The following is a 27,484-nucleotide window of genomic DNA, read 5'->3' as shown; positions in this document are numbered from 1 at the left end:
TCTTATATTACATAGATGCATGCATATTTTATATCTCTCCCTACTGGAAAAAGACAAACAGATTTTGAGATTGAAATTTTGAATTCTCAAACATTCCCCCATGCTCTGCAAAATAATAAAAAACAGCTAGTTGATACATAGGCTCCCAATGTTATCTGAGGAGAGAAGATGGATGAAATTAGCATTCTTTTGAATCCTGCAGTTTTTATTTGTCCCCAACAGTGAATCCAGAGCCCTTGCCTTAACATATGAACTTACGATTACGGTCTTTTCACAGACTGAATATTCCCACCTTTGCTAAGTACCATGCTTCCTGTTTCATTCAGTTACATTTAACCTATAGAAGGTTAGATTTTTTATAAAATATTTGATTTAGCTTAAGTTCATTTTCTAAGATTCTTTGAGATAGTTCGATTTGAAGGGATTGATTTTGCTAAAGTTTTTTAGGTTTTACCCTTGCGGTTGGCAGCCTGCATGATGCGATACAGAACAAGGAGTCCTACTTTATCCTTGAAGCTCACATCTTGAACTTAGCCTGCTTGTGCTTGAGGCCAATGTGGATTAATCTTTGCTTCCAATTTCTTCCCTGTTCTTTAGAGGCCACTTCAGGTTGGGCTCTGAGCTCTCTTCATCTTGCTGAGAACAGAACCGGAAGGGGACTTTTTGGCTCGAATCCTTCTCCCTGCCTGTTTTGCCTCAAGGTTTTCGCCTCTGGGTTATTAGCTACAAACTTTTCTCCTTGGCTGACCCTTCCCTAGTCTTTTGCCCGGCACAACGGCCAACTCTTTTGTCATTTTGTTATTTTTGTTATTTTGTTATTTTTTGCAACTCTTCCCCTTGCAAAAAATAAAAAAAACCCAGGAGTGCTTCCCTTTGAACTGGGGGAATGGACAGGGGTGGGAACGGGGCGTTTTTTCAATTTCCTTTTCTTTCTTTCTAAATCTTGAATGGGATGTTTGCCAACATCTCACCCCTTTTTGGGGGGTGGGAATCAATGCCGTAAATTGTTCATTGTCATTAGTTATCGATTTGGATACCTGGCCTGAAAAGGGTTCTTCCTTCTCTCTCTCTCAAAAAAAAAAAAGCCAGAGGTGGAAGTCCCCCCTCCTTCACCCTCCTTCTCCCTCCCATTTCACCAAGGCTGATCCTTCCTTCCTTCCCCCTCTAGCTGTTGGGCCCTAACTGTCCCAGTTGTTGAAAAACCTAGGACAAAAACTCCTTCTGTGTATGGGCTGCGGCAAAGCGCCTGGGAGGGATTGGCCATGGCCATTGTGCTGGGGTGAAAAACTAGGGGAGGGCCAGCCAAGGAGAAAGGTTTGTGGCTAATAACCCAGAGGCGAAAACCTTGAGGCGAAACAGGCAAGGAGAAGGGTTCAATCCAAAAAAATCATAGACCCAAACAGAATATTCTGTGAAAGTTCAGAGGACCAGCCCCTACCTTTTGGCCATGGGATTTAGAGCAAGCTGATAGAAAGTCATAGGAGGGGACACCACCACCTTTTTAAGAGTTGGTGGGACCATTCTCTCTTTCAAGGAAGTGTTAACAACTGCCTAGACCCGTGATGGAGAACCTATGGCACACGTGCCACAGGTGGCATGCAGAGCCATATCGGTTGGCACATGAGCTCAGCTCTGGTGCGTGTGGGTGCTGGCCAGCTGATTTTCAGGCCTTCTGGGCCCACCAGATGTTGAGAAACAGACTGTTTCTGGCCTCTGGGGGTGCAGAAGGCCCATTTTTCACTCTTCCCAGGCTCCAGAGCCTTTCTAGGAGCCTGGGGAGGACGAAAATGACCTCCCCCCCCCCGGAGGCCCTCCAGAGGCCAGAAAAAGCCCATTTTCCGACTTCTAGAAGAGAATAAGAGAATTATTGCACTCTTCTCATGCTTAGAGGTCATTTAGTCTAAGCCCCTGTGCAGCGCAAAACCCCCTTGCAGCATCTCTCACAGAAGCATTGCTTCATTTACTTTAACCTTTCAATAGTTTTCTTCCTTTCAAAAGAGACATTATATCTAACATTGGAAGACTCTGCCCAGATTCTATGGTGGAGGTGAAATGGCAAAGGCCTTACAAGGCACTCTTGGCAAGAAGAGTTTCAATGGTATCCCAGAATGGCTTGCTTTATTCCTCCTCACCTCATACATTTGTTTTTCTGGATCTGCAGCCATTATTCACAAACTGATCCTTGCTCATTTCATCATGAAAGCTTAATAGGTATTTTTTAAAAACTTATGACAAGAGGACTCTCATAAAACGGCCTTCCCCCCACCGAGGTCCCATTGGAAGTTGTCAAACGGCCTGTTTTCGGCCTCCGAGGGGTGGGGAAGTCTGTTTTCACCCTCCCCAGACTCCTAGAGAGGCCCTGGAGCCAGGTGAGAAAGAAAAATGGGCCTACCTGGTCATCGTGTGCCGGGAGCGGAGATGGTGGTGCATGCATGTGCAGGGGCGGGATGCGTAAAATTATGGATGTGGCCACACACTTGTGCAAACCACCACCCCCCCGCCACCCGTCCTGGCAGGCAATGGCAAAAAGTTCAGCCATCACTGCTCTATTCCATTTCAGACAAGTGAACCAATAATCCTTTTCCATCCTTATCAAAGAGTATAAAATTTTTGAAGATAGCAGAGCAACATATTCTGGAGCAAAAATGCTAAGAGCATCACTCATCTAAAGAGAGCTCATGATTCCAGGTGAATTCCCACTTTCATATGAGGAAGATGAAAAATAGCACAACATAATTTTTGCAGCTAATCTTTATTTATTGACATTGGAACTGAGAATTATTGTTGAACTGTTTTCATATCATATTCCACCATGGAGTTGGATGAACTCTTCTCCAAGTATCCTTGCAGGTACTTATCTGGGGTCATGGAAGCTTCCTGTGTCTGCACCAGGTACTGGAAGGAAGGAACAACATCTTGTTAAATGACAATATTCCAGATTTGCATTCTGGAACGGCAGCAGCCCCAACCACCATAATTGATGGTGAAGGAGTAATATGTTTCTTTTTAATGGAAGGGAGGTTTCCCCACAGAGTAGAAACAGAGCTTTGGGAGGGCTCAGAATGAGGGCCCATTCTCACCACTCCCAGTTTAATTACATGTAAGAGCAAAACAATGTGTCAATCATAGTGTTTACATGTGCTTCATTGACTTTGAAAAAACATTTGATAAAATAAGACACAGCAAACTATTACAAATTCTGAAACAAGTGGATTAGATGAAAAAGACATCCGACTCATAAAGAATCTATATTGGCATCAAGTAGCAAATGTGAGACTAGGCCAAAAATACTCAGATGATGCAGAAATACGAAGAGGGGTGAGGCAGGCCTATATTCTGTCTCCGTTGTTGTTTAATGTCTACTCTGAATGTTGTTGGTTATAATACCTGATAGATTAAGATACTTACACATGACTAAGAATGGTGCAGGCTTTATTGCTTCAAAGAAGAAAAAGAGAAGTCAGTAAGAATGGCTATCATTTTCAAAATGGCACACATTGTTCTATTTTTCTAAAGAAGGCAAATTAATAGCATTATTCCCCCAGTAAAGAAAGTTGCATCATGTTTTCAATGTAATTCATCCTTCAAAGTAAAACAATTCACCCAAAATCTATCACTTCAACATAGAGGCTTCTATGTGGATAAGAGACATTCAAAAGAGATCCTCCTACAGACATGAAACATGTGAGGGAAGAGGAGAAGGTATGAGCTGATCATGCAGGAAGTGATGATTGTAGGTGAGGGGATGCTATAGAGCAGGGGTTCCCAACTGCCAAACTGCGGCCCAGTACAGACTGTGGCCTATTTGCAATCAGGCCACACAAATGGTGGGCCGGGGTGCACGGATGCATGTGCAGCTTGATTTGAGCAAGTGGCAGGCCAGCACTGGTGCACACATATGCATCACTCAACTTGCACAAGTTGAGCTGCACGTGCATCTCATGTGGCCCAGCGCACTGCTCAGGTGGGCCAGTTCCCCTCTCCTCCCACTCCCGCCAGGCCACCAAGCTGCAAAGGTTGGGGAACACTGCTGTAGAGGATCTACTTTGCTGAATTAAGGCAAGAAAAGAGAAACACAAAAGGGAAACACACTCTCTGCCTCTCACTTTACAGAATATCATGCTGGCAAATCATACACAGTACTTTGACATACTTACTTAACTCCAAGGGGGGCGGGTGGTGTCTCGTAATATATCTGTTTCAATAGGGGAAAAAATAGGTTGATGTTTGTCACTTAACCCAAAACTATTTTAAATTATTTTTCTAAATTCAATGAATCTGTCCCATTACTTTGGAGTTAAGAGCAATGTCAGATAACCTTCAGGGAATCACAGCTGAAATACAACTGTTCAACATTTAAACTCTTCATCCAGCCAGAGAACATGGGACTAGTGAATGTATCTAATGTTTATGGTGTGATGCCCAAACGGTCCCAATTCCTTCTTGATGAACCTGATGAGACCCTGCATTATTTTCAACCATATACTTGTATTGTTTGCAATAAAGCAGAAGGAAGTTTAGATGGTGACGAAATGATGGTAGTCCTTGACTTATGACCACAATTGAGTCTAAAATTTCTGTTGCTAAATGAGACAGTTGTTAAGTGAGTTTTGCCCCATTTGCCCCAATACAAATATAGAGTTCAAATTTTTATGACCTTTCTTGCCACAGTTGTTAAGTGAATCACCACAGTTATTAAGTCAGTAACACAGCTGTTAAGTGAATCTGGCTTCTCCTTTGACTTGTCAGAAAGTCACAGAAGATGATCTCATGACCCCAGGACACTGCAACCCTCATACACACGAACCAGTTGCCAACCATCTCAATTATGATCACTTGACCATGCTGCAATAGTCACAAGCATGAAAAAGAGTTAAAAAGGCTTTTTTCAGTACTGTTGTAACTTCCAATGGTCACTAAATGAACTATTATAAGTTGAGGACTATGTGTACATTGAACTGTTCAGGAGTCACCAAAAAGGACCTTGGAATCCACGAGTGGCCATAGGTTTTCCTTACGAGTCTCCGTACCAGGAGAGAAAAACTTCAAAGAGATTCTAAAACTGTGTCACCCACTGTCAAAAATCCTCTGCTCAGATAAATTACTCCTATGATGTGCTAAAAACAACATCAGACTAATATTTTATCAGCCACCAGCACCTGAAATGTGCATATAATGGAGGAGTACTCTTAATGGACCCTGTTGGAAAACTATTCTGTAATTGCAATTATACCAAGTTGTTGGAAGAACTTATAGTAGAAAAGGCTTTTCAGGAGTTATATTGGGGTATAGATTAGGAGTTGATAATGAGATGATAAATATTTTAAAAAATATGTACTACTGATATATAAGGTAGGGTTGTGCTTATACTTTATTTTCTTTTAAGTATCTTCCTTTTTATTTTTCCTTTTTCCTTTTCCTATTTGAGTTTATCAATTTTTTAAAATTGTGTGTATTTGTGTGTTATGACAGTCAGGAAAGAATAACACAGAAATACGACTGAATTCTAGTTCCCATCATCTAGAAGACACTACTGACCATACTGGCTGAGACTGCTGGGGTTGCCCTTGAGTACCTGCTCCAGTGCCTATCTTGCTGTAGATGTTGGGGCACTCAGGGTTCAAGGACCCATTGAGGACTGGCACATGAAATATAGGACACCCCATCGAAAATGGAATGGGTGTATAAATGGAATGGGCAATTTGCTTTGAAGGCCTTCCTTCTACATCCCTGTTGGCCTTTCATGAGGAGAATCCATAATAATTCATGGGATAAAATACTCACCCTCTTCTTGTGCCAGACAAGAAAATAAAGCAAGCAATCATGTTTATTCCAATGATGAATACCTCATAATATTTCTATTATAGAAGCCCACGTTATTTTACTGTTCTTTTCCAGAATTTTCCTATACATAGAGTGGGTAAAGGAACCATTTCTTCTCTAGGGTTTTTCTGATTAGATGGATTCCTTTCATGGAAACCAACTATATTCCATTTCTTGACTCCAAATTCACAAATAGACAGATACACAGAGTATAACTGGGCCAGTTATTTAGGCCTAGGCTGTCTTTCTGAGTTGTGATTTCTGCGTAGGAAACCTATAACTGTCTTCTGTTCAAATAATCCATAGCTTCAGATCATATGACACATTCCACATTTAGAGAAATAAGTCCATCTTGGGAAGGCTTAAAAGAGATTTGCTGCATATGACATTCTGCTTAGTTTGTGATCTATGGTTCCATCATACAGGGAAGAAACATATATACAAGCCACAGGAATGAATAACCCTTGAAAAACTGTGGAATGAATTTTACCTGATCTACATCATTGCCTGGCATCAAATCATGGTCGATGGTATAAAAAGCCGCTGAGAGATCTAAGAGGACCAAGACAGAGGAGCAACCCCTGTCCCGACCCCTCCAGAGATCATCAACCAACGCGACCAATGCCGTTTCCGTGCTGTACCCAGGCCTGAAACCCGACTGGAACAGATCTAGATACGACGTTTCATCCAGGTACTGGGGAAGCTGTCGCGCAACCACACTCTCAACAACCTTCGCTACAAAGCGAAGGTTGGAGACTGGGCGATAATTAGCCAATATTGCCGGGTCCAGGGAAGGCTTCTTGAGGAGAGGCCTCACCACCGCCTCCTTCAATGCGGGGGGAAAGCACCCTCACCCAATGAAGCATTTATAATCCCCTGGAGCCAGCCTCGCGTCACCTCCCAGGAAGCCAGTACTAACCAGGAGGGACACGGGTCCAACAAACATGTGGTCGTGTTCAATCTACCCAGAATCCTGTCCACGTCATCTGGGGTCACAGGATCAAACTCATCCCAGATAACATTCTCAAGACCTGCCTCCATCACCCTCGCTGGACCTACCCAGTCGGAGTCCAGACCTTCCCGAATCTGAGTGATTTTGTCATGCAGATATTGAACAAAATCCTCGGCTCTTCCCTCCAAGGGGTCCTCCCGCGCTTCCTGGTGGAGCAGGGAGCGGGTCACCCTAAACAGGGCGGCTGGGCATTTATCTGATGACGCAATAAGAGCAGCAAAACGGGTACATTTTGCTGCTTTTATCACCACTAGGTAATTCTTAATATGAGATCTTACCAGTGTCCGGTCCGATTCAGAAAGACTAGCCCTCCAACTACACTCTAGGTGTCTTTTCCGGCGCTTCATCTCCCTCAGCTCCTCGGTGAACCAAGGAGCCAGGTGAGATCGGCGCCGGGTCAGAGGCCGCAAAGGCCCGACCTGATCCAGAGCTCCAGCAACTGCCCTATCCCAGGCGGCCACTAGGTCTCCAGTCAAGGCGTGTGCAAAATCCTCGGTGATTAGCCCAAGCTCCATCAGGAACCTATCAGGTTCCATCAGGCGCCTGGGGCGGTACCATTTTACCGGTTCCGCCTCCCTGCGGCGGGGTACCGCGGTTCGAAGGTCAAGGTTAAATTGCAATAGTTAAATTGCTGACTGGCCCCGCCCCTTCCCGAAGTCCCCTGGTGCCCCATTTTGGCTCCCAGGTAAGTGCAGGGAAGCCTCTGAGGCCCAAAATTGGGCACAGGTGGCAGGACACCCCCCACAGCCTGTTTTCGCTCCCAGGAGGCTTCAGGGCGGCCTCCTAGGCCCAAAAAGGGGTGTGGGGGTGTGTGACGCGCCCTCCTGCGGCCCTTTTTCGCTCGCAGGAGGGTGCAGGAGTCCTGTCCACACCATGGCCACGCCCACCATGGCCACGCCCACCTATCCTGTCATTAGGGCAGAGAACCGGTTGTTAAATTATTTGAATCCCACCACTGAAAGGGGCTTTGTTCCTTCTGTCATCCTCAAGAACGGTGAAATGATTCCTTACGCCTACATTTACCAACATGGTGAAATAGGAAGATGTAGCAGAATTCAGAGTTTAGCTGATACCAGGGTTTCTACTGGTAATTCTGTATTCTAACAACATTTGACTTAATGTAGTCATGTGATTCTTATATTACATAGATGGATGCATATTCTCTATCTCTTCCTACTGGAAAAAGACAAACAGATTTTGAATTCTCAAACTTTCTCCCATGCTCTGCAAAATAATAAAAAACAGCTAGTCGATACATAGGCTCCCATTCTTAACTGAGGAGAGAAGATGGATGAAATTAGCATTCTTTTGAATCCTGCAGTTTTTATTTGTCCCCAACAGTGAATCCAGAGCCCTTGTCTTAACATACGAACTTACCATTATGGTCTTTTCAGGGACTGAATATTCCCACCTTTGCTAAGTACCATGCTTCCTGTTTCATTCAGTGGAAACTGATACATTTAACCTATAGGAGGTTAGATTTTTTTCTAAAATAGACGATTTAGTTTAAGTTCATTTTCTAAGGTTCTTTGAGATAGTTTGATTTGAAGGCATTGATTTTGCTAAAGTTTTTTTGGTTTTAGACCTTGCGGTTGGCAGCGTGCATGATGCGATACAGAATAAGGAGTCCTACTTAATCCTGGAAGCTCAGATCTTGAACTTAGCCTGCTTGTGTTTGAGGCCAATTTGGATTAATCTTTGCTTCCAGTTTCTTCCCTGTTCTTCAAAGGCCACTTCCGGTTGGGCTCTGAGTAAGGTGACCAGACGTCCCGCTTTTGGCGGGACAGTCCCGCTTTTGAGCAATTTGTCCCGCGTCCTGCGGCGTTTTAAAAAAGTCCCGATTTTTCATTCTGCCTCCTGAATCCCCGTTGATGGCTAGAGGGAAAAAAAACTCTTTAAACTAAGGTGACCAGACGTCCCGCTTTTGGCGGGACAGTCCCGCTTTTGAGCAATTTGTCCCACGTCCCGCGGCGTTTTAAAAAAGTCCCGATTTTTCATTCTGCCTCCTGAATCCCCGCTGATGGCTAGAGGGAAAAAAAAACTCTTTAAACTCTTGCCGCGGGGCTTCAAAGGGCCGACCTACAGCTGATCAGTGTTAAAAAAAACACCAATAGACCCATGCCTGCAAAAATAGAAAAAACAGCCCCTGTTAACAGCTTCCCCTAGGTTAATTAGCTGCAAAAAGCTGCAAAAAGTTCCTGGAGCAGATTTTTTCCCCCCTAGCTATACTGAAAACAAAGGCGAAAGCGAAACTAAACCTGACAAAATGAGGCAGAGAGAGATTTCTTTCTTTTTCTTTTTCTTTTTCCTCACCAAAAAAGGTAGGTACAAAACTGCAAACAATGGGAAATTTTGGGCAAAAGAGGAGAGTTCAAGATTTTAAAACACAAAAGAAAAAAAGCTCTATTTAACTAGGGAATTGTAATAATTGAGATACTATTAATAATTGTATATTGTGTTGAAAGCAGAAATGGTTAAGTTGTGGTTTGGAGGAATATATGGGGGAAATTATTTGGCTTATTAATATTGGTAAATATAATTAATTGATTTGTAAGAAATTGGATTGCATGGAAATAATTGGAATATTCATGTTCATATTGATTAATATACAAAAAAGATAGTTATATAACTAATTGATTTATATTAAAATGTTGAATTTGTATTAAACAACTGTATTACATAATTACATAATTAACCAATGTGAGGATGGATATAAAAATAGATGACAATGGGAAGGGGTATAATATAGAATAGAAGGGAAAAATTGAATTTGATTAAGATTAGAGATGAGGATGAAGGGTAATATTGTTTTTTTTTTAAAAAAAATAGATGAGGAATAAATATGGCAAAAAGGAAATATAGAAATTGTAAATTTAATTGAATTGACTAAATGCTGTTTAAATTTGTGAACCAGCCAAATATTCTGTTCAAAGAAAATACATTGTATGTTTGTATGGGTGTTTCTAATTATTGCCATTTATTCATATTTGTTCTCTTTTATTCTTTAAAGTTTAACAATTCATTCTTAATCTTAATATCTTTATATTTGCTTGGGGTTGGCTTTCTTCCCTTTCATCTTTTTTATTGTACAGCAATCTTTCTCCTCAAACCTACCACCTCTCTCTTTTCTTTCCTTCTTACTTTCTCTTCCCCCCACCCTCTTTTTCTCCTCCCTACTTCCTCTTTCTTTCTCCTTCTCCTCCTCTCTTCCTCCCTCTCTTACCCTCAGTCCTACTCTAATTTCCATTCCTTCATCCCTCTCTATTGCTGTATCCTTTAATGCATATGGACTACTCAGAGGGCTGAAAAAGTTATTTTTGACTGGTCCTCACACTTTTGACCAGTCCTTGAACTTATGACTGTCCTCACATTTTACATTTTTGCCCTATCTTGTCATCATGGTGAAGAGAAGCAGTTGTGAAATGAGTGATATGGTTGTTAAGAATGCTGCATGGGCATAAATATGAGGATGGTCATAAGTGTGAGGACCTGTCAGAAATTACTTTTTTCAGCCCTCTGGTTAGTCCTTTTGTGCATATGGACTACTCAGAGGGCTGAAAAAGTTATTTTTGACTGGTCCTCACACTTTTGACCAGTCCTTGAACTTATGACTGTCCTCACATTTTACATTTTTGCCCTATCTTGTCATCATGGTGAAGAGAAGCAGTTGTGAAATGAGTGATATGGTTGTTAAGAATGCTGCATGGGCATAAATATGAGGATGGTCATAAGTGTGAGGACCAGTCAAAAGTGTGAGGACCTGTCAGAAATGACTTTTTTCAGCCCTCTGGTTAGTCCTTTTGTTGTGGATTTAATAAGACAAACACAACTTTTAGATTAATCAGAGACAGATTTTATATATATTGCGCAATAGGTTCAAGGCTATGTACATGAAGCGTTGAACAAAGACAGGAATTAGGTACAATGGTTTTATACCCTTCTAGACAAAGGATTCTTTTGAAGTCAGCAGTTCATATGGTCCTATACATTTATCAATTTTAATTGACATTACAGAGTTTCTTTGCAAAACAGTCATAATTCTTTTTGTAGATTACTGAAGCATATCTTTTATCTTTTGACGATGGACAACTTTTAAGTCATGTGGATCCCCTTGACCTAACCAACCTTTAAGCTGTATGTCATTAGAATGTTCCTTTCTTCTGACAACTTAGAGGCCTCCTAGAGGAACCAAAAAGATTTTGGCTGAGTTTGTACTTTTTCCAGCCGGATGCATTGCTTTTTAGAATAGAGTGAATAGAAAGTTATCCAGTGGTCATCCATCAGAGCCCGCTTCATTACATTATTCCCCCCTCTGAAAGTTTTTCAATGCAGAAACTTTCACTATTCTCATATAAGTTTAACTTCTGAGTATACAAGATTCCAATAAACAAATCTACCATATATAGGGTCTAACAAAAGATAATTAATAAAAGTAAAGGATAGGTAGTTCTTGATTGTTTTTCTACTCTCTTGATTCTTGGGGAGATTCTCTACCCTTTTCTACAGGTTCCATTTCCTCATATGGGTCTGCCTCAGAATCTTTATGTTCTTCCACAGGATATGGACCAAGTTGATTAAGAAAATGTTCTGTCAGAGCTAGTTCCTTTTCAACTTTAAGTTCCTTTACTGCTCTTATTTATAGATGTTTTAGCATAGGGATTGTACAAGGAATAAAAGCTAGGCCTGTCACAGCCATATTAATTCACCCGGATCCAGGCAACCAAGAAAACCACATGTCAGTTGTTTATAACCTCTGACCTATCTTGGAAGCCCTATCCTGCAATTCCTTGGCAATTTCTCTGACCACACCTGATTTGTTACATGTTCCTGTCCAATTTGTTGGTAAACACAAATATGCATCCTTTCCACATAAGAAGATTTATGGAAAAGGCATGCACTCAGTAGTTCCTTGCATTAGTCCAGACCCCTAAGTCCCTGCCACAAACATTCCTGCCAGTGGTTGCAATGGGACTTCCAGTGAGGGGTCCTTCTGTTTATCTCTGAGAATTGGTCCTTCAAAAACATATCGAGAGGTAGTATTTCCAGGTGGAAAAAGGATACACAAATCTAATTTGGACTTTAAGTTGAACCAGAGCGGAAATTCTGAAGGTTGAAATGGTCTTGGACAGATTCCATCCACCCCACTTTCCCTTCTTAAAGTTTATTTCTGGTAGCCTTTGTTGTAACTCAGAGTTGTGGTTTGACAGGAACAGCATGATAGATGCAGGGCTAGCAGATAAACATAAGCAGCATTTCTGACCTAGGGTAGGGTCATACTGTTTAACAAGATCTTGACTTTATTCCAAAATCCGTGATATATAGTCTCCTCTATGCAATTGTTGTAGAGGCCCATTTTCCTTATCTATTCCCCCCTCAGCTGGGAATGTCAATAGTGCAACCTTAGGTGGTGGAGTTGACTTAGGTCTAAAGTAAGAACCCCGTGCATAGACAATGCGTTTTTGGTGGTAGCGAACTTGACCTAAAGTGTCTCCACTTGAGGAATCAATGTTCCTTACATGGTTACTTGAGAATGCAAGAGCGAATAATGTCCAAAGCCATAAACAAAACATAATCAACTATGGTGTGAAGCTCACTATGTCAGGGAGAGGGTTAGTGGTGCATGTGATTTGGGAAACAGGAGTAGCAATAAAAATCCTAGGTCTACCACAAAAACGTTCCTTATATATGTAAAACAAAATTACTAGTAAGATTAGAAAAACAAATACCCACAAAATGTACTCCCAAACTTCTAATAACATTAGCATGTGTAAGAAAGTGTTATATTAAAGCTAATAATATGTATATGTACAATGTGAAGGCAGTTGTCCCCTTTACAAATCTTCCGCCGTGCGTAGAGAATCAGCTTCCGGAGTGATTCAGCAAGGCTGATGATCACCTGGTATCAGTCTCATCCAGTGGATCCAGGATTGTCCTCCTAAGATCTTAAAAACACAATTACAAAACCAATACATCTGGGCGAGTGCGCAAAGGAATCTGAGCAGTTGTAGTCCTTTTCAGTTGGGAAATAGCATAGGCAACCACTGAATCCTAAGAAAGAAAAAATACAAAAATAGTCCAGATGATGAAGAATGCTATTCCCACTGGTGGCTGGATCCTGTGGATCATCAACTTCACTGGATTTCCTTGATGAGATTGGGCCCGTTCACTTGGGGTCTAACTTCCGTCCAGTTTGGATTAACATCCAATCATCGTGGTGGAATTTGTGGATTGGAAACTTCAAAGGTGATGTTTGGGCTAATAGTCCTTGTTTCCTAAAAACTTCAAAATATCTGGACAAGTTATACACATATTGTTTCAATACTTTGTCTCTGGTTTCCAAGGAAGTAATGCATATGCTTCCTGTAGTGAAAACTACTCCAAACAACAGTTCATATGATGATAATCTGTCTAGGTTGGGTAAAACTCTTGACACCACTGTTGCTGTAGCATTACTGCAGATAAAAGCTGCAACCCACCCTGTGAGGTGGTTCACTATGACTAATAAATATTTTACACTCCCCACTTTTGGTAATTCTGTAAAATCCACATGAATACATTGAAATGGTCTTAAAGCTGGTGATACATCTTACCCATATGTTGTTTTCTGACAGCTGTTCATGCACCTTTTTACAAACCAAACATTTGTTTATAAGTGATGTTACTAAAGGATATATCCCAATACAATCATAGCTTAGTTTAAAAGTTCATGTACAATAGCTTGAAGTCCCCAATGACTCCACCCATATTTTGCCAAATGATGTCCAGAGACTAAGGATTACAATGCATTAAGCAATAGCCATCATAAAGTCAGCTTATTGCCCCCCACAAACTGGGTCCTCAATTCACCTACCTTAGAAAGGATGGAAGGCTGAGTCAACCTTGAGCCTGGTGAGATTCGAATTTACAGTAATTGCAGACAGCTGGTGTTAAATTACAATGCATTTATCCACTGAGCTATCCAGGCTCCCTGTCCATCGAGCTTAATTTAATGAATACAATTCAAAGGTTTGAGCAGACCAATTTCGAGGCAATTTGTCTCCAGGGGGTGTCCCTCCAAATCAGGTCTTGTTGTTGTATGTAAGCCAATTATTTCAACACCATAAAGTTCTCATCCAAGGTGATCCATTGATCTGGTGTTGGTGAAGAACTGTGCTTGATTCAAATTGAAATCTGCAGGTAAAATCAAATCTGTCTGCTACATTAAAATTGTTTTATTTTTGTTTAGAATTTTGAATCAGATAACCACCACTGAAGGATAGTTCTGACTTGATGTGGGGTGCTTACAATGAGGGCTCCCTCAAAAGGTCAATTTCCTACTTTCTGAGTCAACACCCCTCGTGCAATTCAATTTGTGTGTGTGTGTGTGTGTGTGTGTCTACAAAGAGACCGAATGGCTTTTCCAAATTTAGCAAACCCAATACAGGAGCCCCGGTTAAAGCCTGTTTCAAATTTTCAAGGCTTCCTCTTTCATGTCCCTCTCATTTCAAACTCCAAGATCCAGATTCAATTAATTTTGCATAGAATTGTCTTAATTCTTGCTTGTTTATAGATGGAGGCGGAGATGCCACCCCTCCTTTCTATCAGGAGTGATTTTGATTTTTTTTTCTTTTCTGTGGGGGGGGGGGGAAGTCTTTCCCTTTAAAGATTGCTGAAAGGCAGAGCTTTCCCCGTCCTGAATTCAAAACTCCTGGAATCAGTTTTATTGTTCCTAGTAAGGCAAGCAAGAAACAAACACATCTTTTATTCTTCCTTTTGTTGTGGAAATAAGGCGGCGTCTCAGTTTCTTAATGGCCCATTGGTAAAGGTGGGGGCTGAACTCTGCCTGAGTTTCTGCCTATTTTCTTTAGGGGAATTTTCTTGCGCTTTTAATATTGAGCTTCTCAATTCTTCCAACACTCCCTTCACTGATTAAGTGTATTCAAATGCTTTGTTCACTTAATCTGATCTCTGTCAACGAAAAAACACCACTTCTCTTTTTTGGATCGGGCAATCTTTAACGCAGATCACCACTACTCTCCTACTTCTTAGCACTTCCACATTTCAATTTGCCAACTTCCATAACTTTCCAAAAACACATCACATACCTTCTCCTTTCCATCAATTCTACTTTCTCTAACTCCTTCTTATTATAACATTCAATTCCTCCTACCACTGCCATCCTGATTTCCAAGCCAGCACAAGTCTGTGTAGACAAACTTAAAGGCAACTTTCTGACTTCCCTTAAAACTTCCTCTCACCTTTCAACTACCGTATATCCCTCTATAAACAATTAGCTCCTCAGCACCAATTATCTAATCTCCCCGCAAACTGAAGTGAAAAAAAAAGAAGCACACTCTCGAGGCAGAATCTAACATTCTAGACAAAAATGCCACTGAATGTCTCCCACCACACATCGCAATTTCCAACTCATCTCTGTGACAATTCCCAAAAAGGGCAGTAACTTGTGCTACTGACAAACAAACATATAAACAACAAACAAACATACAAACGAACAAACGTGCCATCTGTTAAGGATGCAGAAGGCACTCAGACATAAAAACATTTAAGAAAGACAGCTTCAAAAATAAACAATAGTAAAATGCAAGTCAGATTAAAAAAATCTTTCAAAATCATTTCTTTTATATAGGTTTAAGTAAGTGTAGTAAACCTCAAAAATTTCCAGAAAAAAATAAAATCAAAATTGTATTCAGAGCAGAAAAGTTTTCATATGCAAATTAAAGAGACCTAGCAGCAACAGCATTAGCCGATCACTCACTTCCCCCTCCTTTCTCTGCTCAGCAGAGAGACATGCTGTCCGCAGCCCACCCTTTTCCTGCTTCTTTCTTCCAAAGGAAGGGGGGGGGGAAATACAGGGAAAAAAATATTTAAAATACATAGAATTCTCATCTTCCTTTCGCCTCTCCTTTCAACAACACAACCCTCTGCATTTCTTTCTAATTTCTCACATTCTCAACACACCGGCATTCACATTTGCACTGCAATCAACTTCTTGTTTAAACCAATTTCACATACAAAAAAAAATCCCACTTCATGCAAACCAACCATTACAATAATCTCAAATATCTCTCACAGCCTCAAGCACAAATCATCTCACTTTGCTGGCAGCCACACATATCACAATCAATGCAATTCCATTCAAATTTACACACTATCATTATATATATACATATATTTAACAGAAATCACACCAAATTGATCAAATCATATCTGTTTTCCCATTTAGACAGGCTTCACCTTTTTAACTGCCTGCTAAACCCCGGGAGGGAAGAACAGTAAACAACAGTTCTCTGGCTGTTTAAGAATGTCAGTTTATCAGAAAATTTATAACACTGCAATTAGTTCTTCTCTTACCACACATAAGATTACACACAATACTTAGTTCCTTAATTCCAATTCCAGAGACTTCAGAACGCCACTGGTCTCCTAGGGGAGTGATCAAATCCCACTCTTCCACCCCTTTAAAGGGTAGGTACCTCTTAAACAGAGAGACTTTAACTCTCTGATTTATACTTACCTGTTTTCTTTTCTTCTTTCTTTCTTTCTTTCTTTCTTTCTTTTTGTATTTATGTTGAGTCTGTGTCTGATCAACCTTCAAGGATTCTTGACTGGCCTGTCTTTGGCAGCGGGTTTACGGCACCTCCTCACTGAATCTCCATGGACTTCAAAGGAGTCCTAATGGCCGGCCAGTGGATTTTCCTTGGAGAGGTGTCGATTCCCACCGAGGCAGGCTGTCTGGTAGAACAAAAGTTCTCTGCCTTGTAGTCCCATCTGCAGGGTGCCATAAATGTTGTGGATTTAATAAGACAAACACAACTTTTAGATTAATCAGAGACAGATTTTATATATATTGCGCAATAGGTTCAAGGCTCTGTACATGAAGCGTTGAACAAAGACAGGAATTAGGTACAATGGTTTTATACCCTTCTAGACAAAGGATTCTTTTGAAGTCAGCAGTTCATATGGTCCTATACATTTATCAATTTTAATTGACATTACAGAGTTTCTTTGCAAAACAGTCATAATTCTTTTTGTAGATTACTGAAGCATATCTTTTATCTTTTGACGATGGACAACTTTTAAGTCATGTGGATCCCCTTGACCTAACCAACCTTTAAGCTGTATGTCATTAGAATGTTCCTTTCTTCTGACAACTTAGAGGCCTCCTAGAGGAACCAAAAAGATTTTGGCTGAGTTTGTACTTTTTCCAGCCGGATGCATTGCTTTTTAGAATAGAGTGAATAGAAAGTTATCCAGTGGTCATCCATCAGAGCCCGCTTCATTACATTACTTTTGTGCATATGGACTACTCAGAGGGCTGAAAAAGTTATTTTTGACTGGTCCTCACACTTTTGACCAGTCCTCGAACTTACGACTGTCCTCACATTTTACATTTTTGCCCTATCTTGTCACCATGGTGAAGAGAAGCAGTTGTGAAATGAGTGACATGGTTGTTAAGAATACTGCACGGGCATAAATGTGAGGATGGTCATAAGTGTGAGGACCAGTCAAAAGTGTGAGGACCTGTCAGAAATGACTTTTCAGCCCTCTGAGTAGTCCCTATACACATAGCCATGGCCACCCGGTCACATGACCAGCTAGCCACGCCCACCCAGTCACATGACCAGCTAGCCACGCCCACAAAATAAGCCACGCCCACAATGTCCCTCTTTACCAATGTTAAAATCTGGTCACCTTAGCTCTGAGCTCTCTTCATCTTGCTGAGAACAGAACCGGAATGGGACTTTTTGGCTCGAATCCTTCTCCCTGCCTGTTTTGCCTCAAGGTTTCGCCTCTGAGTTATTAGCTACAAACTTTTCTCCTTGGCTGGCCCTCCCCTAGTCTCTCGCCCCGGCACAATGGCCAACTCTTTTGTCATTTTGTTATTTTTGTTGTTTTGTTATTTTTTGCAACTCTTCCCCTTGCAAAAAATAACAAATAAAAAAACCCAGGAGTGCTTCCCTTTGAACTGGGGGAACGGACAGGGGTGGGAACGGGGCGTTTTTACAATTTCCTTTCCTTCCTTTCTAAATCTTGAATGGGATGTTTGCCAACATCTCTCCCTTTTTTGGGGGGTGGGAATCAATGCCGTAAATTGTTCATTGTCATTAGTTATTGATTTGGATACCTGGCCTGAAAAGGGTTCTTCCTTCTCTCGAAAAAAAAAGCCAGAGGTGGAAGTCCCCCCCCTCCTTCTCCCTCCTTCTCCCTCCCATTTCACCAAGGCTGTTCCTTCCTTCCTTCCCCCTCTAGCTCATTTGTTGGGCCCTAACTGTCCCAGTTGTTGAAAAACCTAGGACAAAACCTCCTTCTGTGTATGGGCTGTGGCCATTGTGCTGGGGTGAAAGCCTAGGGGAGGGCCAGCCAAGGAGAAATATTTGTGGCTAATAACCCAGAGGCGAAAACCTTGAGGCAAAACAGGCAAGGAGAAGGGTTCGATCCGAAAAGCCCTAGACCCGAACAGAACATTCTGTGAAAGTACATAGGACCAGCCCCTACCTGATGGCCTTGAGATCAAGAGCAAGATGATAGAAAGTCAGAGGAGGGGACAGCACCACCTCTTTAAGAGTTGGGGGGGCACTTCTCTCTTTCAAGGAAGAGTTAACAACTGCCTAGACCCGTGATGGAGAACCTATGGCACCCGTGACACAGGTGGCATGCGGAGCCATATCGGTTAGCACGTGAGCTCAGTTCTGGCGCGCATGTGGGCGCTGGCCAGCTGATTTTCGGGCCTTCTGGGCCCACCGGAAATTGGGAAACAGACTGTTTCTGGCCTTTCAAGGGTGCGGAAGGCCCATTTTTCACCCATTATCCGACTTCTGGAAGAGAATAAGAGAATGATCACAGTCTTCTCATGCTTAGAGGTCATTTAGTCCAAGCAGCGCAGAACCTCCTGCAGCATTTCTAACAGAAGCATTGCTTCATTTACTTTAACCTTTCAACAGTTTTCTTCCTTTCAAAAGAGACATTATATCTAACCATTGGAAGACTCTGCCCAGATTCTATGGTGGAGGTGAAATGGCAAAGGCCTTACAAGGCACCCTTGGCAAGAAGAGTTTCAATGGTATCCCAGAATGGCTTGTTTTATTCCTCCTCACCTCATACATTTGTTTTTCTGGACCTGTAGCCATTATTCACAAACTGATCCTTGCTCATTTCATCATGAAAGCTTAATAGGTATTTTTTTAAATTTATGACAAGAGGACTGATATTTATTCAGGTGGAAGTAATAGAATTAATCCTCAAAGCGAACACTTTTGTTTGACTTTAGGGACCAAATAAGCAGCTTTTCTTAGTTGAAGAGTACTGGCCTAAAACAGAGCCTTGGGGTACTTCACTGTATACTTCTCTCAATGTAGATGCAATTCCATTAAGGACACATGTTGATTGCGGTTGGTCAGCTAGTTACAAATCCATCTTGTGGTGATGCTGTCTAACCCACATTTTTCTACTTTATCTAGCTGTAAGTTATGGTCTACTTCATCAAATGCCTTACTGCAGTCCAAGTAAATTATATCAACAGTATTCCTCTGGTCCACTAATTTTGTCACTTTGTCAAAGAATGCAATAAGATTAATCTGGTTTGATCTGCTTTTGACAAACCCATGTTGGCTTTTGGTTATTACTTTGTTTGTTCTAGGTGTTCGCTGCTTCATTGCTTGATTATCTTATCTTCCCCACTACCCATTTTGTCAGGTAGTGTGTTATAAAATGAGTCTGTGACTCCTTATAGATGTCAAAATATAACAGGACATGAGCCATGGTTTCAATGCCCATTGTCCACAGAGGAAAAAATCTCAGTTCATATGGGACTATTTTGTACCAGCCCCCCAGAATTGCTGTCAAGAGTGCTTTTAGATGTGTTAGGGTTAGGACATCCCATCTAAAATGAGATGAGAATATAAAGGGAATGAGTGATACTCTAAGGTTGCTTTGAAGGCCCTCTTCCTGCACCTAATAAAAGGGACAAAATGCTCACCACCTCGTAGATCATCTTCTCTTTGGGCTAGGCAGGAAAATAAAGCAAGTAAGAGTTTTTATTCCAATGGTGAATGGCTGAAAATACTTTTATTATAGAAGCACACCTTATTTCGCTGTTCTGTACCAGTATTTACCTATACATGGGGTTGGCAAAGGACTATTTTCTTCTCTAGGGTTTTTCTGAAAGGAGGGAAGTGAGGGATTCCTTTCACTAAAAGCAAATATATTCCGTTTCCTGCCTCCACATTCACAAGTGCACAGATACACAGAGTATGATAGGACCAGTTATTTTGCTCTGAGGTGTTTTTTTGTCTTTATGGATTTCTGCATAGGAAATCTATATCTATCATTTGTCCATATAATCTATAGGTTCACACCAGGCCACTGAAACATTCCACAGTTAGAGAAATTAACCTGTCTCATGAAGACTTCAAAGAGAATTTACATTTATTTAGCATTTATTACACATGCTGCTCTGCTTAGTTTTGTGAACTGGGGTTTCATCATAAAGAAAAAGAAACATAGATACATGAAATTATAACTTGAGAATCTATGAAATTCGTGTGGAACGGATTTCACTTGATCTAAACCTTTTTGCCTTTGCACTTGAGCTGCTTATACTCAGCTCCTTATTGCTGTTTCTTAAGTAAATCCTAGGAGGGGACTGGGGAGAATTTGCCCTCAAAAGGGATCTGAACTGTCGTTCCCAAAAGCATAATCAATGGCAAAGGAGAGTGGAGGTTCAGTAACAACAAGCAGGCTATTGATTGCCCACTCAAGGACCTTCCTCATCCTCCCATCAAAAGCAGAGAGAATAGCAATGGGATTCCTTACCTGTGGATGGGAAAGCAAAGGCAATTGCTGCCACCACAAAGAGGACCCAGACCTTCATGATCCGTGAGGATGTGACAGATCTACACTCCATTAAACGCTCAGCACACTTTGAGGGAAGTCACAAAGTGTCAAAGAAAACTTGTCCAGAGACCCTTTGTATAAAGGATAAAGAACTAATCCAAAGAACGGGCAGAGCCAATGGGATGGTTGAGCCAAAAAGGATTAACAAGCAACAAAGATTACTAATCTTTCTGAGAATACCACAGGTGAACAGAAAGAAAATTTTATTTTGGCCAGAACATGAAATAGGATTAATTGCTGCTTTCAGTTATCTAATTATCTGTCCCTCAATTAGTATGTCTTTCTTGGGAAATGTCTTTATATTTCTTTGACCATCCTAGGAAAGGAATGAGAAGAGTTTGCCCTCAAAAGGAACCTCAACTGTAATTCCCCAAAGCGTAGTCTATTCAATTTAATCTTTTATTATGGTTACAGACCAGAATAAAAATATTAAAATGAAATAAAACAGACCAATAGAGTACGAGACATGATAGTGTATTACAGTTAATGATGAGATCATTGATGGGTGACCAAAGTTTGCCTAATTTTACAGACAGTATAGAATAATTTAGCTATGTTCAAAGAAATTGTGTCATACTAATTCAATAGTTCTTAAAAGAGATCAGAATTTCCCAGATATTTTGTCGGGTATTGTGTTATAAAAAGAGTCTATGATTCTTTGTAGAGGGTGAAATACAAAAGGACATGAGTTGTGCTTTCAGTGGCCCCTTGTCCATAGAGAACAAATCTCAGCTCATATGGGACGATATTGTAACAGCCCCCCAGTCTGCTGTAGTAGGGAAAGCTTTCAGATGTGCTAGCGTAAGTTCCCTCTGAAATTTAGAGACAGTTATATAATATCAGCATTTCATTGATTTTAGAAGGGAGGCCTCATTGTTCAAGAAAATATTATTAGATAGGACAGAGAGGCCTACTGGGCTTCCTGATCTTTAATACATTGTTTAAATGTGTAAATCTTGGAGAGTTCTTGTGAACTAATCATAACTTATGTTTTATTACACAGATCGTTCTCGACTTGTTGAGCTCACAGCAGCTAGAGCTGGTATTAGGGCCTACCCCGTGTTGGCAAGAGTGGTGAAACATACTATTTCTTTACCCTTATTGCATCTGCCAATAGTCGCTCAGGTGACTCAGTGTCTCCTCAGAAGGAGCAATACCAACATTCTCTAAAGGGACACTGTGATGAATATGCTGCACATCGAACAAAGTCAGAATATGATTCACTGTAGCTTTAAAGTGGAATCTGCGGAGGTGGTGGAGCCTGTATCTTTCAAGGAGACCAGGAAAGAGTTTGAGCCCATGGAACTTGAAAACGACAAGGCCTCTTCAATTCTAATACACTTTCACTAGTGTATGAGATCTATGCCCTTCCTAGTTTCTTAAAGCTGCATGGAAGGGGTTACAGCATAGGTATCAAACTCAAGGCCCATGGGCTCATTCTGGCCCATGGGGCCACCCTGGAAACAGCAAAGGACAGGCCCACGGTGCCTCTGCCAGTGAAAATGGAGCTCAGGAGGGCTGTGCCTCATGAGATCCATTTTCTCTGGCAGTGGCTGCAGGACATTGAGCTGGCTGATCCTGGCCACACCCACCCCAGCTATGCCCACTCAGCCCCCTGACCCCCTGAGCTCAAACACAATTCTGAAGCAGCCCTCAATGAAATTGAGTTTGACACCCCTAGGTTACAGGATTGGGTCTAGGCAATAGTTAGCTCCTCCTTGAAAGAAAGAGTGGTCCCACCAGCTCTTAAACAGGCATGTATTTTTCCCCTCCTCAAAGGACTATCACTCAACCCAGCCAAACTGGACAGTTTTTGTCCAGTTTCCAATCTTCTCTTCATAGAGAAAATTGTGGAGGAGATGCAAAATGTGGCTGCATGAGTAATAAACGGGGCAGCTATACAGCACATGTAACACCATTACTCCATGAGCTGCACTGACTTCCAGTGTGTTTCCAGGGGGAATTCAAGGTCCTGGTTGTCACAGTTACAGTCTATATGGCTTCTGACCAGGTCATCTGAGAGACCATCTTTTTCCAAGAATTTCTACAGATCCAGCCTGATCCAACAGATTGGGCATGTTGTGGATCACCTCAGCCAAAGAGTATCGACTGGCAGGAACTAGAAGACAAGCTTTTTCAGCTGTAGTCCTTGTTTTATGGAATATTGTCCCCTCAGAGATTAGAATGGCCAGAACCCTTTTCGGCTTTTCCCAAAGTTTTAAAACTGTGGCTATGTACCCCAGCCAGGGCTCAGAATGTGCAAAGGGCCCTTTTTAGTATTAGTTTATTAATCATCACAGCTGCTGTTTGTATTTATATGGATGTTTTTATTGTTTTAATGTTTTTTTTTTAAAAAACGTTTTGATTGTATTATTATTTTTGAATAATACAATCTGTATAAGCTGTCCAGAGACACTTGGTTGAGTTGGGCAGCTATAAAAATTGAATAGCAGTGGATCCAAGCAGAGGCTAAAGACACATTTTAGAATTTCAATTGCAGAAGATGCCCGACTACAGGAATTATGTCTCTGTTGGATTCAATTGCTCGATGAATTTTGGATTGTTGAGGTATTGAATCATATACACTGTCACCCAGATTCTATCCTGGAGGCAAAATGGCAAAGACTTTACAAGGCTTTCGCTGGGAAGAGTTTTAACGATATCCTAAAATGGTTGTGTTTTTCCTCTTCATCTCCTTAATTAGCCTCTCTGGCTCTGCAGCCATTACTCAAGAACTGGTCTTAGCTCATTTCATAACTAAAGCTTAATAGGTATTTTTTTAAAAAATTTATGACAAGAACAGTGATATTTATTCAGGTAGAAATAATAGAAATAATCCTCAAAGCGAACACTTCTGTTTGACTTTAGGGACCAAATAAGCAGTTTTTCTTTTCCCTTAGTTGGCCAGCCACAGAAAGCTCCACTGTTAACCTGGATACTGTCACTTGGGGGACATGACTTGATCAGGATTCTATGGCATGATTCAGTGTTACCCTTATTCAGCTCTGGCTCCTTTCCCATTTCTCTTTTGACTTTGCCCATGGTCAGAATCTGAGTTGGAGCATGAAGAATCAGCTCCTGCTGAGCCTGTGGAACATTAGCCTTAGGAAGGACAGAGGAAGGCTGATCAATGACAAACACCACCTGAGCAGCTGAAATTGTCAGAGGAGGATGACATAAGGCCTCCAAGTCCCCACACAAGACTAGTAGAAGGAAGAGAAGAACAGAGAAGTTCTCTTTGGATATTTGCATTCTGGTTGCGACAGTTGGCTGCAGTAACTAACCTCTGTTACCTCTGTTCTCTGTCCTGGAAACAAGACTTAGGTGATGTGTGACCCAGTGTATTAATTTCACTCTTGAACCTTAGACCCTCTGATTGGCTGACACTCTAGATGAAACTCTTGAACCCTGGTCCAACTCTGAACATGTGAATGTGAAACTGTTTGCAAACACGATTACTGAAACCATTGGACATAAAAACATGTGAGGACACGCTCCTGATGTTGTCTCTTTCCTCCCAGGAAACTGAAAATCCCAAACAGACAACTTGCTGATGCTATGAGAGAGGAGAAGTAATAGCATTTCATCTCTCTTATCCCCACAGAGCAGGCCTGAAGGTGGATGCATGATCATAGTTGTTAGACTGACTTCTTGATTTTCTCCAGCAATGCTGTAGAAGTCATTTTTGTTACTTCCTCTCTGATAGGCTCTTGGTAAACCAATCAACAGAGAGAGGTCATGTAGGAACAATTTCATCAAGGGCTTAGTTCACCTCACAAGCGCAACAGTGCTGCACAGATTCTCCCCCCCCCACCCCCGCCACCACATCATGCCAAGAAATATGCTGGAGGACATCCAAATCGATGAGTTGTCTTGGTCAGATCAATCAATCACATCTGCATCGGTATAGCTGTTAACATTTCATGGAGTAGGGCTATCAAGCAAGGTAGTCTACAGATTTCCTTCCCCAACCCACAATCATCAGTATTGTTGTATGACAATGCAGTTCATATTTATTCCACTTTTTATACTACTTCTTAGCATGTACCTCAACAAAAGTTAACCATCAATCTAAGATCATCTTCCATTTACAAAAAGTTGTGACTCCTGCATAATTTTTCCTACTATAATCTAGCTCCAATTCATGGATGTTTGAGATTAAAGATAAATTTCTAGTTTCTATTCTGGCACAGAAATATTCCCAACGCATCTCCCGCAGAGGATAATAAAATATGAAGAAAAGTGTTAGTTAACCAAATTCAGATAGACAGACAGCTCTGATATCCTCTTCTCTGCTATGGGTCCTAACGATGGATTGAAATTCAAGAGCTTATTCAAGGAAATAACAAGTAAGAAGGCAAACTATCACTTTTATTAAAAAATTCCTTTGGGGGAGGAGGAGTTTTGTGTCTGTGACTTTTGCCTTGCCAAACAGGTTAGTTTCCTTTAATGAAAAAGTGTTGTTTTTGGGGACCCAGGAAGAACAGCTTCTAAGCAGTAAATTTGTCCTCTGGAATGAAGTCCCCAATTAGATCTATATGGTTTCTAGGCCCTGGGGTAGAGTATATGGTTTTTCCATTCTGCAGTGTAGCATAAAATACTTTTGTCATTGCCCTGTCCACAAATTTCCTGTATCATGTTTAAGGGCTTATATTTACATGACTTGGAATTCTTGCTATTCTGGCATTTTTCTTCTGAAATGATACAATAAACAATGAAACAATCAAAATAGAGCTGGAAGGGAGGGATCTTGAAGGTCTTCTAGTCGAACCCCGTGCTCAAACAGGAGATCCTATACCCACGATGGCGACCCTATGGCACGTGTGCCACAGGTAGCACCTGTAGCCATATCATCGGGCACGCAAGTTGAGCTCAGGCACGCATGGCGTGCTAGCCAGCTGATTTTTGAGTCTTCTGGGCCCACCAGAAGTAGAGAAATAGGCTGTTTCCTGAGTCCGGAGGGCCTGGGGGTCTGGGGATGTCCTGTTTTTCTTTCTCACCTAGTTCCAGGGTCTTTCTAGGAGTCTGGGGAGGGCGAAAATGGCCTTCCCCACCCCGGAGGTCCCACCGGAAGTTGTCAAACGGCCCATTTTCAGCCTCCGGTGGGTGGGGAATGCTTTTTCTGCCCTCCTCAGACTCATAGAGAGGCCTTGAGCCAGGTGAGAAAGAAAAACGGGTCTACCTGGCCATCACATACTGGGAGCGTGGAGGGTCGTTCACGCATGCACGGTGTGGGGTGCATAGAATTATGGGTGTGGGCACCCACGCACTGGCCCTCCCACCCCCCATCCTGGCACGCAATGGCAAAAAGGTTAGCCTCACTGCCCTGTACCATTTCAGACAAGTGAACTAATAATTCTTTTCCATCCTTATCAAAGAGTATAACATTTTTGAAGATAGCAAAGCAACATATTCTGGAGCAAAAGTGCTAAGAGCATCACTCATCCAAAGAGACCTCATGATTCCAGGTGAATTCCCACTTTCATATGAGGAGGATGAAAAATAGCAGAACATAATTGTTGCAGCTAATAGTTATTTATTAACATTGGCACTGAGAATTATTGTTGAACTGTTTTCATATCATATTCCACCATGGAGTTGGATGAACTCTTCTCCAAGTATCCTTGCAGGTAGTTATCTGGGGTCATCGAAGTTTCCAAAGACTGGACCAGGTACTGTAAGGAAGGAACAACATCTTGTTAAATGATAATATTCCAGATTTGCATTCTGGAACGGCAGCAGCCCCAGCCACCATAGCTGATGGTGAAGGAGTAATATGTTTCTTTTTAATGGAAGGGAGGTTTCCCCACAGAGTAGAAACAGAGCTTTGGGAGGGCTCAGAATGAGGGCCCATTCTCACCACTCCCAGTTTAATTACATGTAAGAACAAAACAATGTGTCAATCATAGTGTTTACATGAGCTTCACTGATTTTGAAAAAGCATTTGATAAAATAAGATACAGCAAACTATTACAAATTCTGAAACAAGTGGGACTACATGACAAAGACATCCAAATCATAAAGAATCTCTATTGGCATCACATAGCAAATGTGAGACTAGGCTGAAAATATTCAGATGATGCAGAAATACAAAGAGGGTTGAGACAGGCCTATATTCTGTCTCCGCTGTTGTTTAATGTCTACTCTGAATGTTGTTGGTTATAATACCTGATAGATTAAGGTACTTACTTATGACTACGACTGGTGAAGGCGATATTACTTCAAAGAAGAAAAAGAGACGTCAGTAAGAATGGCTATCATTTTCAAAATGGCACACATTGTTCTATTTTTCTAAAGAAGACAAAGTAAAAGCATTATTCCCCCAGTAAAGAAAGTTGCATCATGTTTTCATTGTAATTCATCCTTCAAAGTAACACAATTCACCCAAAATCTATCACTTCAACCTAAAGCCTTCTATGTGGATAAGAGACATTCAAAAGGGTCCCTCCTACAGACATGAGACACGTGAGGGAAGAGGAGAAGGTATGAGCTGATCATGCAGGAAGTGATGATTGTAGTTGAGGGGTCCCCAACTGCCAGGCTGAAGCCCAGTACAGACTGTGGCCTATTTGCAATCAGGCCACGGAAATGGTGGGCTGGGGTGGACGCATGCGTGCGCGGCTTGATTTGAGCAAGTGGCAGACCAGCCCTGGTGCACAAATATGCACCATTCAACTTGCACAAGGTGAGCTGCATGTGTATCTGATATGGCCCATCCCACTGCTCATGTGGCCAGTTCCCCTCTCCTCCCACCTC

General features: G+C 41.5%; 1 long non-coding RNA gene across 2 annotated transcripts in view; it reads right to left on the bottom strand.

Moving 5' to 3' along the window:
• LOC148115312 (uncharacterized) overlaps positions 1-27,484 on the bottom strand; it is a 220,588-nt gene that overhangs the window by 113,923 nt on the left and 79,181 nt on the right. The gene's annotated exons all lie outside the window — the stretch shown is intronic.

Source organism: Pantherophis guttatus, chromosome 2 (assembly GCF_059756535.1).
Source record: "Pantherophis guttatus breed Tessera chromosome 2, ASM5975653v1, whole genome shotgun sequence".
Lineage (NCBI taxonomy): Eukaryota > Metazoa > Chordata > Lepidosauria > Squamata > Colubridae > Pantherophis > Pantherophis guttatus.
The sequence above is the reverse complement of the archived record's forward strand: the minus strand, read 5'-3'. Positions and strand labels throughout refer to the sequence as shown.